This window comes from Bubalus bubalis, chromosome 8 (genome assembly GCF_019923935.1).
Source record: "Bubalus bubalis isolate 160015118507 breed Murrah chromosome 8, NDDB_SH_1, whole genome shotgun sequence".
NCBI classification, from domain to species: domain Eukaryota; kingdom Metazoa; phylum Chordata; class Mammalia; order Artiodactyla; family Bovidae; genus Bubalus; species Bubalus bubalis.
Genome location: NC_059164.1, coordinates 25,030,935 through 25,044,311, shown reverse-complemented (window position 1 = coordinate 25,044,311; position 13,377 = coordinate 25,030,935). Strand labels below are relative to the sequence as shown.

The 13,377-nt window shown below is 37.5% G+C and overlaps 1 long non-coding RNA gene across 2 annotated transcripts in view; it reads right to left on the bottom strand.

Moving 5' to 3' along the window:
• Window positions 1-6,387: 6,387 nt before the first annotated feature.
• Window positions 6,388-13,377, bottom strand: part of LOC102401975 — a 32,150-nt gene continuing 25,160 nt past the window's right edge. For both annotated transcript variants that reach the window (XR_006552678.2, XR_326277.4), the window contains exons 4-5: window positions 10,140-10,241; window positions 6,388-8,072 (exon numbers count right to left, since the gene is read on the bottom strand). This is a non-coding gene — a long non-coding RNA (uncharacterized LOC102401975). The remainder of the gene's footprint in view (window positions 8,073-10,139; window positions 10,242-13,377) is intronic.

Genomic DNA, 13,377 nt, shown 5'->3' with positions numbered 1-13,377 from the left:
GGGCACACCTTTATGAAAAAGTATTTCCTGTTCATCTGACATTCAAATTTAACTGGGTGTCCTTTATTTTATCCAGCAACTCTGCCTGAGGTGGGAGCATGGTCATTCAGAAAAGGAAAGAATCTGGAGAGCCCTCTGGAAGAGGGTGGTATCTGAGAAGGGCCTGATGGGCTGGCTGGATTTGGACAGGCAGAGAGCACAGCAGGGGGTGCCCGGGGGTCACTGCACACTTGGGCCAGGCAGACATTGCCTCAGTGATTCCCAAAGAGGCTGACAGTTGAGGCAGGAACGTGGGCAGCACTTCCAGGAGTAGAGGGGCATAAATCCTTCAGCCTTTAAGAGGATCTAGGGGCATGTTACAGCATCCACCATAGACACACGTCACTTCCCACTGTGTGCTATTGGGAATTATTTGTACCTGAGAGTCAGGTTGGTGTGCACGGGCTTTTACGAATCAAATCATAGTTGGCAGGAGTAAAACAGAGAGGTTTTATGGTTCCTCTCACTTCAAAAAAGAAAAAAAAAAAAGGACCCATTCAAGTTGAGATTGGTGAAATGACATCCCCAAATCCAAGCACTAGAAAAAGATAATCTCCTGGATGCTCGATATATAGTTTTATTATCAACAACCATGACTGACTTGAATTGACAACTGATTCTGTTATATAACAGTTTCAGGAAGAATTGCTACAGAGCATTGTTTATCAAATTAATGTTTTTAAATACATAAACATCTCTCCACATTTAAATTCCTTATGGAAGACATCTCTATCTAGCAAGCTAACTCATTTGCTTATTTAAGTGTACATTTTGTGATAAGAATATACTGAAAGGTTCTCTCACTTTCTGGGAGTCTTACTAAGATGTCATATGGCTCAGATGAACGTATGGGTATCCTGCTTTAAATTTTTTCCAGGTGAAGTCTTTTAGGGCTATTAATCTATACAGTAATATAGGTATTATTCATGGGGCCAACATCATATTTCTGTTCAGTCACTCAGTTGTGTCCAACTTTTTTCAACTCCATGGACTGTAGCACATAAATGTCTTTATATTAACATGGGCACCTAATCTTTTTCAGAGAAAAATCTTGGCTCTAGCTGGGGTTTATCTCTTGGCCTGTCTCTGCAAGTATCAAAACTTACTTTCAGGAATACCTCATTTTTAGACTCCTTGTTCTAATCCCTAACTCAGCTTAGTTGAAACAAACCATATTGCTGTATCCTTCACAAGAACACAGAGGAGCTGTTTGCAACCACTTTCAGGAAATATAACCCCAACTTGTAGCTTCATCATAAATCCGTATTTAAGAAGGGTTGTCCAAAAACATGCACTTTATTGATTCCTTTAGGTGTTCTGAAATTCATATCTCGACTGCTGAAAGCTACATTCTCATGCCACATTATTTTGACTTCCATAAAATTGCTTTTACAAAATTGTGTTTTAATTTTATCCTCTGTTCATCTTGAAGAATATAATACCAAAGAGTTCTGTGAATTCTGCTAATAACAATGATATGTTGATAATAATGGTAATACTCATTATTAGTTATATGATGACAATTCATGAATTCACTCAGCCAATAAATATATATTAAGCAAAAGAAAAGAATCCACCTGTCAATTCAGAGGACATGGGTTTGAGCCCTGGTCAGGGAAGATCACAAGTACTGTGGGACAATTAAGCCCATGTACCACAACTACTAAAGCCTACATGCTCTAGAGCCCTTGCTCTATAACAGGAGAAATCACTGCAATGAGAAGCCCCCGCACCACAACTTAGAGTAGCCTCCACTCGCTGAAACTAGAGAGAGCTGCACAGGGCAACGAAGACCCAGAGCAGTCAACAAATAAATAAACTAAATACAAAGAAAAAAATCTTGAAAGGAGAAAAACATTACATAAAGGTTAAAAAAACTGAAATGACAGCAGACTTATTATCAGAAACCATGGAAGTCAGAAGGAAATGGACATCTTTCAAGGTAGAAAAGAAAACTATTAGTCAAGAATCCTGTGTCCAGTGACGTACCCTTCAACAATTAAGGAGAAATCAAGACTACCTCAGATAAAAGCAAAGTAAGAGAATTTGTTGCCGGTGGACTGACCTTAAAAGAATGGCTAAAGAAAGTTCTTCAAACAGAATAAAAATGATTTAAAAGAAAAAAAGGAATATTAGAACATCAGGAAGGAAGAGAAAACAACAGCAAGAGTAAGAATACAGCTAAATTCAAAAGACTTTTAAACTGAGTTTTCTAAGTTACATCTGAAGGTTAAAACAAACATTACAAAACTCCTTGAGGTAATTCTCAATTTACTTTTAAGATAATTATTAAATTAATATAAGTATGGAGAGGAGAATAAAGGGCTATAAAAGGAGATTAATGACTGGATGCAGACAAGGAGAGCCCTCTGTGACTACAAAGGGGCAGCACAAGGGAGATTCTTCTGATGGGATATTTCTGTATCTTGACTGCAGTAGTAATTACACAAATATACACACGTGATAAAAGCACACAGTACTATACTGCACGCTTTATAAGCCATGTCAGTTTCCTGGTATTGACACTGTACTGTAAGTAAGAAGACATGACTACTACGCGAAATGGGCTGAAGGACACAGAACCTCTCTGTACTTTCTTTGCAATTTCCCATAAATACATAATTACTTCAAAATAAAACCCTGAAACATTCTTAAAACTTTCCACTTAAAAGTTCCAGGTTCAGGAGGATTTATGGTGAGTCCTACCAAATATTTAAAATAGGAAAACAATACCAGTTGTTTGCAAATTTTTTCAAAAAAAATAGAGAAGGGAATATGTTGATTCTTTTCTATGTTTTACTCTACGCCAATACTAAAAGGAACACAAAATTACTAATCATTACATCTTATAAGTGATGCAAAAATTCTTTAAAATATATTAACAAATTGAATCCAACAATATATAAAAATAATATATCATGACCAAGCAGAGTTCATACTAAGAATGCAAGGTTGGTTTACCATTTGAAATTCAGTGTCACATATTTAACAGAAGAAAAAACAAAACACTTAACGATCATCTCAATAGATGCAGATAAAGGTATGTGAAAAATTTCAACACTCATTCCTTATGTAAAAAAGTTCTCAGGGAACTAGTAATAAAAGAGTAGTTTCTTAATCTGATAAAAAGCCATCTATAAAAAATTTATGGCTAACATTTTAATTATGAAAAACACTATATTCTACCTTAGATAAAGAGCAAGATAAACATATCTGCCTTCACTACAACCATGCAAACACAATAAAAAATAAAAGGAAATAAATTGAAAAGGAATAAGTAAATCTGTTTTTTCATAAATCAAATATTTATCTGGATAAATTGAATTATCTACCAAAAAAGCTACTAAAATTACTAAGTGAATTTGGCAAGGTCACGAGGTTATAAAGCCAATATCCAGAATCAACTGTATTTCCATATTCTCACAACAAGTAATTGGAAAGTGAACTGATTTTTTAAAATGTTTTTCCAATGTCATCCACAAATATGATATATTTTATACATGTAACAAAATACATACAAGATCTGTATACTGAAAACTGAAACATGAGCAGGTAAACACATCAAGGTATTTTATATGATAGAATAATATGCATCAATAACAACCACTCAGAGAAATTAAGGAAGACTTGAAGATACAGAGATGAACAATGTTTCTAGATTAGAAGATTCAATTTTTTTAAATGCCAATCCTTCCCAAATTGACGTGTAGATTCAAGGCATTCTCAATCAAATCCCCACAGGTTTGTTTTGACTTGAAGTTTTGCTTTGCTTTGTTTTTTTGTATGTGTGAAGATTGACAACCTGGTGTTTATATGGAGAGGTGGTTTCTAGAAAGGCCAAAACAACTTCGAAAAGAAATACGATTTACAGTGCCTGATTCCAAGACTTAACTGTATAGGTACTGCAATCAAGAGTATAAAAACATACAGACCAGCGGAGCAGAATGGAAGGTCCAAAGACACACCCGCATCTATGTGGTCAATCCATCTGTGACAAACACACCAAATTCAACAGAGAAAGATTAGTCTTCAACAAATGATCCTAGAACAACTATGTAAAGAACATAAACCTCCACACTTCCCTCACACCAACTCAAAAATCAACCCAAACCGGTTATGGACCTAAACATAAAAGTTAAACCTATATAATTTCTAGAATACAGAAAAAATTTGAAATAATGAAGTAGATGAGATTTCTTAGAAAAAAATACAGAAAACAAAAAATTTTAAATAATAGATTAGAATATACAAAAATTAAAACCAGTTCTAAGTATGACATAGGAAACTGAAAATGCAACTACCCACTGGAAACAGTATTTCCTCTGATAAAGAAGCTGTATCCAGAACATAAAACTACCCCTAACAACTCAATATTAAGAACAACCTAATTTTTTTAATGGAGAAAATATTTTAATAGACTTTTCACCAAAAAAGACACACAATCAAAAAAGTACACGAAAAGATGTTTAACATAATTATTAGAAAAATGAAAAGTAAAAATACAATGAGACATCATTAAATATCCGTGGAACATCTAAAGTTAAAGATTCACAAGTGTTGACAAGCATATGCAAACTAGTTCAACAATTTTGTAAAACAATTTGGTAGTTTCTTACTAAGTTAAACATACTCTTATCCATATAATTCTGCAATTCCACTTGCAGATATCTGTCCAAGAGAAATAAAAACATATCCATAGCAAGCCCGATACTGGATACTCACAGCAGCTTTATTCACAATAACCTGAAACTAGAAACAACCCAAATGTTGAACAACAGATGAGCAGGTAAACACATCGAGGTATTCTACATGATGGAATAATATTCAGCAAAAACGAGGAGTGATTTGCTGATGTACTCAAAAACATGGATGAATCTCAAAACCATGGTGGTTAGCAAAAGAACCTAATCTATAGTGACAGAAAGCTGATCAGTAGTTGCCTGGGACTGGTGGTGGGAGATCAACTGTAAAAGGGCATAAGGGAATTTTCTGGGCAGATGGAAATATTCTGTATCTTAATTCTGAGGGTGGTTATATACGATAATAATGTCCTCGAACATCACTGAAGTGTAACTTAAAATGGACACATTTAATTGTTTGCAAATTTAATCTCAATAAATGTGCAAATATATACATGAATTTCCAAGGTTCAAATCATGCCACCTCCAGTTTAATAGCGACAATACATCAGTCACCCATTGCTAACACTCATACTGGTCCCTCAAGTTTCCCGCCTCACACAGATAAAGCCATTGCTATTTGGCAAGAGCTACTGATCAGACGTTTCATCCTGCGTCCTGCGTACAGTAAGTTGACTCTGGGCACCTTTATTCTCTTGAGTCCCCTTGCCCATCTCCAACTTCAGTTATCATAAACCTGCCATTAGCAGATAAAGAGTGATGTAGCAGAAAGAAGCAGGAGGTATGGCTGTTGTATAGCACAGACTTAGATACTGTGGTCCTTCCTCTCCATTTGACTCCCATCCCAGTCATGTTAATTTATGCCAACTCTTTCCCCTTGCTTCTGAGAACCTGAATTTGGTCGGTGAGACTTTTCATATTCTGACCTCTAAAGCAGTTTACTAGTAGCATGCTCTGAGCTACCATTAGCATCAAGGCACTTTCACATCATGACAAGAGTACCACCAACTTACACTGTGACATTTATAAATGTACCATGGGATCAACCTTATGAAATGGAATTGTCGAGACACTGGAACAAACAGCATACATGTATCATACATGTATCAGTGAAATTTAGAGAAAAACACTTAAGTGAAAGTGGGTAAAGAATGCTAAATGGTGGGATTAAAAGTAATTTCACATAAAGAGAAAAAAATACACTTATTGTGACATCAAAAGGTGTGCACGTGGGTGAGACAAGGTCCCCAAACACCATGATAATCATTAACTCTAAGAGTCATGGTGTCACAGTTGAGGTTCATACTTTTTAAATTGTATGACACATCCATATTTTGGCAGTGAACATAAATGTTGAAACAGGTTGGCAGAGACAGCGTGAGACATATGGAGATAAGTCACTTCTCCCTTTTATGGAAAATTATGTTTTAAGTCATGTTAATATAAAGATTAATGGAAACTGGCTATTTTAGCTGTAACTTTGCTTGTGAATCATCAAGATAATGATACAAGTGCCAGAAGAACTAAAATACTAAATACTAAAATCACTGGTCTATGTCATACATTCATTTCTTTTCCAATAAGGACAATCAAAAGAAAGCAAAAGTATCAGTTTTCAAATTGATTGTCCAATTGTCCAACAATTGGACAATTACTGTGGACTCATAATCTCACCACTGCAAATGAGGCAAAAACACCTTCACCATGACTTCTGCCTGCCCACCAAGCCTGTACAAATTCAGAAGTCTTTCCTGTCCATCCAATATAAATGCAACAGTTTGTATATGACACAAGCTGGTATATTAGTTACCAAGTGGAACAAAGAAAAGAGATCAGTGTTGAAGACATTTTAGAACAAATGAACATGTTACCAATATTATACTGATGGAATCCCGCACCTGTCCCCAATATCAGCATACTCCCTGCGCACATCAAGGTAGTATGGTTACATCAGATTTTAATCATGATGCTCTTCAGAATCATGACAGAAGATGAATCAAGGCCTTGATCACAACTTGGGAAAGGATGATGTTGTAGAAATGTATAGACTAAGCTTCTTCCTGTGTCTTTCAGTTTTTTCCCAATTGCAACCTTATCAATGCTAACGCCATTCCTATGCAAGGCAGTAGGGACCACTACCAAAAGAGAAATGAGACTTAACTTTGATACTTGTATTGTGAGTCTAACCCAGAGATCTTGTGGGCCCTTGATAAGCCAAGTTATTAATGCATATGTGTGTGGGAGGGGACTTGATATTGACCAATGGAAAGAGTGCCTGTTTATCAGCTAAGGGAAAAGGTGTTTCAACAATTTAACAACTGAAGTGACTGTATGAGTACCTACTAGCTGAGTATCACCTTTGAGTGTATGTGTGTGTGTGTGTATATATATATATATACACACACACACATTATATTTGTATATTTGTGTGTATATATATGTGTATATACATACATATATACACACATTAGATTTGTCAGTGGCTACAGTCCATGGGTCACAAAGAGTCGGACACGACTAAGCGACTTCACTTTCACTATGGTGTATCAACTGCTAAATACTCTGAATCTATTCCAACAGTGTGTGCCAATTCATATACATGGAAAAATACATTTAACGCATTGGGAGGATGGACAGCTCACTATGTGCTCTAAGAATAAAAGCAAACGAGGTGGGCACCATGCTATCCAACTGTTTGCATATATTTTGTTTAAATAAACACGTATGAACACACCTGGTAACTACACTTAACACCCAAATGTCAGTAATGTGGAAGAAACAAAATAACCACTTCTTTCCGAGTATGAAATAAATTTCTAATTTAAAATCACTGAATCTGTTGATTCTTCACATTTTTATGAAACAAATAGACTTGGGAAACATCTGATAAATTCTATAATTTTAAAAATATTTAAAGTTTAAGCTTAAGTTCATCAGAGCTAAACTCTCCATGAACCAGTCTGTGAAAATCTCATTTGTAACCTTTTGGGATCATTTCACTTTAAAAACCCTTGGAGGCCCCTATCAGTTTTAGCATTTTTAGGGGGGAAAAAAGCAAGATATGACAAGTAGTTATTTGTTGTTTCTAATCAACATTTAGGAAAATGGATGCTGTTGCCATATATGTATCAAGATGTTCTTTTTCACCAAGGCAATGTAGACATGTAGGTTCTTGTCCAGGTACTTCCTACCACAATTGAAATTTGTTTTTTTTCTTCCTGCTGGTTCAAGGTCCACTTGACTGCTCATTTGCATGCTCTGTTTTTCTTTGATTGTAGTGACACCTAACGTCAGAATCAAAGAGTACCTTCAGCTCAGCCCAAGCTTCCCAATTCACAGGGCTCTTCAGATTACAATCTCACCTTCTGTGCAGATGGATTTTGCTAGAATCATCTGTGGGGCCATGAAAAACATGAGTAAGAGTTAAACTTGTTTAAAATGAAAGTACAATTGTATGTGAAACTGTAAGAATCACACATCCTTAAAATGGGCCATTTCTTGAGGGACGCCTCCCTTTTACAAAAGTGTACATTTTTGGAAAATACCTAAAACATGACATCAGTTCATCCTACTGATAAAGCACTGTCTTACTTAGTTACTGGGCTTAGTGGGCTCAGGTGAATATAGTTATAATAATAATGGAACTAATACTAATGGGGAAGTCATCAAACATCATTTTAAAATATTTATTTTTTCTTCCAAAAAAAAAGCAACTCTCATTGACATTATACACTGCCATGGATAAAACAGACAGCTAGTGGGAAGCTGCTGCACAGCACAGGGAGCTCAGCTCGCAGCTCTGTGATGACCTAGGCGGGTGAGACTATGGGGGTGGGAGGGAGGCTCAAGAGGAAGGGCATCTATGTACACAGATAGCTTATAGATTCACACTGTTGTATAGCAAAAAAAAAAAAAAAAAAAAAAAAAAAAAAAAAAAAAAACAAAAATAAACATTGTAAAGCAATTATATTCCAAATTGAAATAAATTTTTAAAAATAAGAAAAAGAAAGCAACTCTCTATACTGTCTTATTTCCAGTAACTATAAGAAAGTCTGATAGCCACATGTTTGGAAAGATACTATCTATTTTTCTGTCCCTTTTCATGTTTTCTCTAATTTTCATAACTCTGTAAGATGAACATTATCATTATTTCTATTTACTTTAATAATTCATTTGGCTACTAATCAAGTACGTGAACCAGGTCTCTAGAGAATAAGGGCGACTAGAAGCTGTTCAGGAGAGGACAAAGGGTCCATGATCACTGATCCTTAAGTGACTCCTCTAAGTAATATACTAAACCATGACAACTGTTAAGGAAATGTGACAAGGTTAGACGGCACATTATAAAATACATGATTAAAAATCAAAAAAATAAGATTCCCCTCTCAAGTTCTTGCTTTCCCTCCGTTAGCACTGGAGAACCAGTTCCCCATTCTGCCTCCTCATGAGATCCCTCTTTCCAGCTGTTAGAACCAGCCTCTCCTTCGGTAGGACTTCCACTCTTCACCTCCGTGTATGACGCCTCCCCGAGTGGGAAAAACACATAATCTATATTCAAGAGATCAAAGTTTGAGACCAGGCTCTGTCACCATGAGCTTGGGCAAGTCACTGAATCTATCTTGGGTTCAATTTAAGTGCAGTAAACTGTAGCCTTTGGCCCAAGATGGCAACCTAGTAAGTCCACATTCTTCTAAACTCTCCTTTGAATGAGTAGAGAAAAGACTAGACCTCCTTGTAAACCAGCAGTCCCCAGTCTTTTTGACACCAGGGACCAGTTTCGTGGAAGACAATCTTTCCATGGACCAGGGTAAGGGGGTATGGTTTTAGGATGATTCGAGTGCATTACATTTATTGTGTATGCGTGCTAAGTCGTTTCACTCACGTCCGACTCTTTGCGACCCAATGGACCATAACCCGCCAGGCTCCTGTGTTCATGGGATTCTCCAGTCTAGAATACTGGAGTGGGATGCTGTGCCCTCCTCCAGGGGATCTTCACAACTCAGGGATGGAACCTGCATCTGTTATATCTACCTGCAGTGGCAGGCAGGTTCTTTACCACTAGCGCCACCTGGGGAGCCCACATTTATTGTGCACTTTATTTCTATCATTATTACACCAGGTCCACCTCAGACCATCAGGCATTAGATCTCAGAGGTTGAGGACCTCTGTTACAAACTATAGAAAGGCATACTTACTCAAACTGAAAATTCAAAGAATCTAAGGTAATACAGGCAGGATCAGAGTGAGAAAGGACTGGTATGCCCATAATCTAAAACATATAAAGCAAAGCTTTCAGGGGCAGAAGGGAAGGGCCCCCTCCAGCAGCTCTGCAGTAGGGCCTAAAAATAAGGCTAAGTCATGGGATGGTGGGTGGGAGTAACTTTCAACTTTGCTGGAGTTTCTAGGAAGTGCAATAAAACATGGAGTCTTCATAGAGTGGGGGGCCCCAAAGGCACTCACAGTATAAATCAGGCAAGACACTGACTTCGGAAAGTGACGTCATTCCCAGGGTTTAGTATCTGGCTGCACACACCTCTGCAAAGGCATCTTGGCTTGTATACACTGCAACAAGATTTTCAGTCATACACAGAACACTTTGAAAACAGAAAGGAGGTTTATAATTGAAAAGTGTGACTGCTAACTTTTTAACTGTAATAGAAGCAATAAATAATAAATTGAATACGACAGGAATCAAATCAACAAGTTAGAAAGCAATCTTGAGAAATTCAGGCCTCCGAGGAAGAGGCTAAAGAGGTGAAAATCATCAAGGACACATGGATAACAGTATCTGAAATTCAATATGTGCAAAACAAGTTTTCCGGAAAGAAAAACGTAAACAGAATGAAAACCAATACCCAGCTACAGAGCAAGAGAAAACACTTCTAGGAACTCAATGCAGACTTAGGTGTTTACATTAAACCAATTTATCAAGTCCTCAGCAAAATTAGGGAGTAGAAATTTATAATACTCTTTTTTTTTTTTTCAATGTTAAGAACAAACAAAAGACTCGCACAAGTATTTGAACAGAAAAATAAAGTCAGACAGTACAGAGTCAGACTGGCCTCAAATCTTTCCTCTACACTAAACAGAAAATACTGTACACTAAACAAGCAGAACATTAAACAGCTACATCTAGAATTTACTGAACCACCAATAACTCAACATCCAAGCAAGCTCTCATTACCGTAAGAGTAACAGACATTTTAGATTTACACAGATCAGTAAATATCACCCACACACCATTGCTCTAAAATACCATGAAACAAAGAATTCTGATGAGAAAGATATGACAAAAGAGATATGTCATAAGAAACGAAACCAATATAATTAAATGTCAAAAACGGTTGAAAGTTTTTAAAACAAACAAATGCTAAATAATTTTGTCAACTAGGATGCTGTTGACTAAAAGTAACAGGACACTGACTCAGCTATTTTAAACAATAAGATATATATATATATCTAGAATGAGCCCTAAATTTCAGTGGCTCCAAACTGGTTAAAACAGTGATGATGATGTTTAAACACACACACACACACACACACTTTCCATCTCTATCAGGCTCTTTTAAGATATAGCCACTTGTCCTCCTTAACCACCCTCATGATACCAAGTTGGCTGCCACAGTTCCATGCATTACATCCAAATGTGACGATATACAGTGAAAAAAGGAGACATCTTTTTTACATCTATTCATTATCATTAATAAGAAAAAAAAACTTTCCTTAGACTTCCCCTCCTAGTTCTCTGGCCAGAATCACAAGTTTATGCTAAAACCAAGGCTGGTTGAGAATGGGACCACCATGACTGGGTTAAAACAAACTTGGCGTTCTCAACGTCAGCACTTTCACCACTTGGGGCTGGATAAGTCTTTGCTGTGAGAGCCATCGTGTGCATTACAGGGTATTTCAAATCATCTTTAGCAGTTACTCACTAGATGCCAGCAGCACCCCCTCTCAGTTCAGCCGCTCAGTAATGTCCGACTCTTTGAGACCCCATGGACTGCAGCATGCCAGGCTTCCCTGTCCATCACCAACTCCCAGAGCTTGCTCAAACTCATGTCCATTGAGTCAGTGATGCCATCCAACCATCTCATACTCTGTTGTCCCCTTCTCCTTCCACCTTCAATCTTTCCCAGCATCAAGGTCTTTTCCAATGAGTCAGTTCTTCACATCAGGTGGCCAAAGTGTTGGAGTTTCAGCATCAGTCCTTCCAATGAATATTCAGGACTGATTTCCTTTAGGATGGACTGGTTGGGTCTCCTTTCAGTCCAAGGGACTCTCAAGATTCTTTTCCAAGACACAGTCCAAAAGTATCAATTCTTCGGTGCTCAGCTTTCTTTATAGTTCAACTCTCACATCCATACATGACTCCTAGAAAACCATAGCTCTGACTAAATGGATTTTTGTCTGCAAAGTAATGTCTCTGCTTTTTAATATACTGTCTAGGTTACTCATAGTTTTTCTTCCAAGGAGCAAGCGTCTTAATTTCATGGCTGCAGTCACCATCTGCAGTGGTTTCGGAGCCCAAGAAAATAAAGTCTGTCACTGTTTTCATTGTTTTCCCATCTATTTGCCATGAAGTGATTGGGGGCAGGAGGAGAAGGGGACGACAGAGGATGAGATGGCTGGATGGCATCACCGACTCGATGGACGTGAGTCTGGGTGAACTCCGGGAGTTGGTGATGAACAGGGAGGCCTGGCATGCTGTGATTCATGGGGTCACAAAGAGTCGGACACGACTGAGCGACTGAACTGAACTGAACTGATGGGACTGGATGCCATGATCTTAGTTTTTTGAATGTTGAATTTTAAGTCAACTTTTTCACTCTCCTCTTTCACTTTCATCAAAAGACTCTCTAGTTCCTCTTCGTTTTCTGCCACAAGGGTGGTGTCATCTGCATATCTGAGGTTATTGATATTTCTCCCAAAATCTTAATTCCAGCTTGTGCTCTTGCCTCTTCAATATTCTTGCCTTGAGAACCCCATGAACAGTATGAAAAGGCACCCTCTCTAGTTGTGTCAATGAAAATTGTCTCTAGACAGTGCCAATGGTTTAAAGTCACAGGAATAGAGTAATCAAGATTTCCCTTTGGGGCTACTTGTGAAGTCTACCCCTCCTAAATATATAGCCATACAGAGCCAAGGCAATATCTGAACTAACAAGTTTTTCAGAAAAGAGACTTGTATTAGAGAAAATAACCTTAAGTAAGCAATTACCAGTATTTAGTTCAGTAATCCTGTAAAAGGGATATGTGTGTTAGTCGCTCAGTCACGTTCAACTCTTTGGGACCCCATGGCCTGAAGCCCACCAGGCTTCTCTGTCCATGGAACTCTCCTGGAAAGAATACTGGAGTGGGTAGCCATTCCCTTCTCCAGGGATCAAACCTGGGTCTCCTGCATTGCAGGCAGATTCTTTACCATCTCAGTCATCAGGGACATAAGCAAATGTAACACAAAATTAAAATCTTGTATTATCTGAAACAAAACAGAGGAAAGATGAACAAAGAGCTTTAGCAGGGCTAAGGACGCTAGTACATTGTTTACTCATCAAGCACACAAAATATCAGTCCCTATTATAAAATATGCAATTTACTTGCCTTAAAGAAATTTGTCTTTGAATATAAATTTTCATTGTGGATCTGTAGGTATAATATTTAGCCCTAAGAACCGTGACCAAGAACTGGCTATGTGAAGGGGA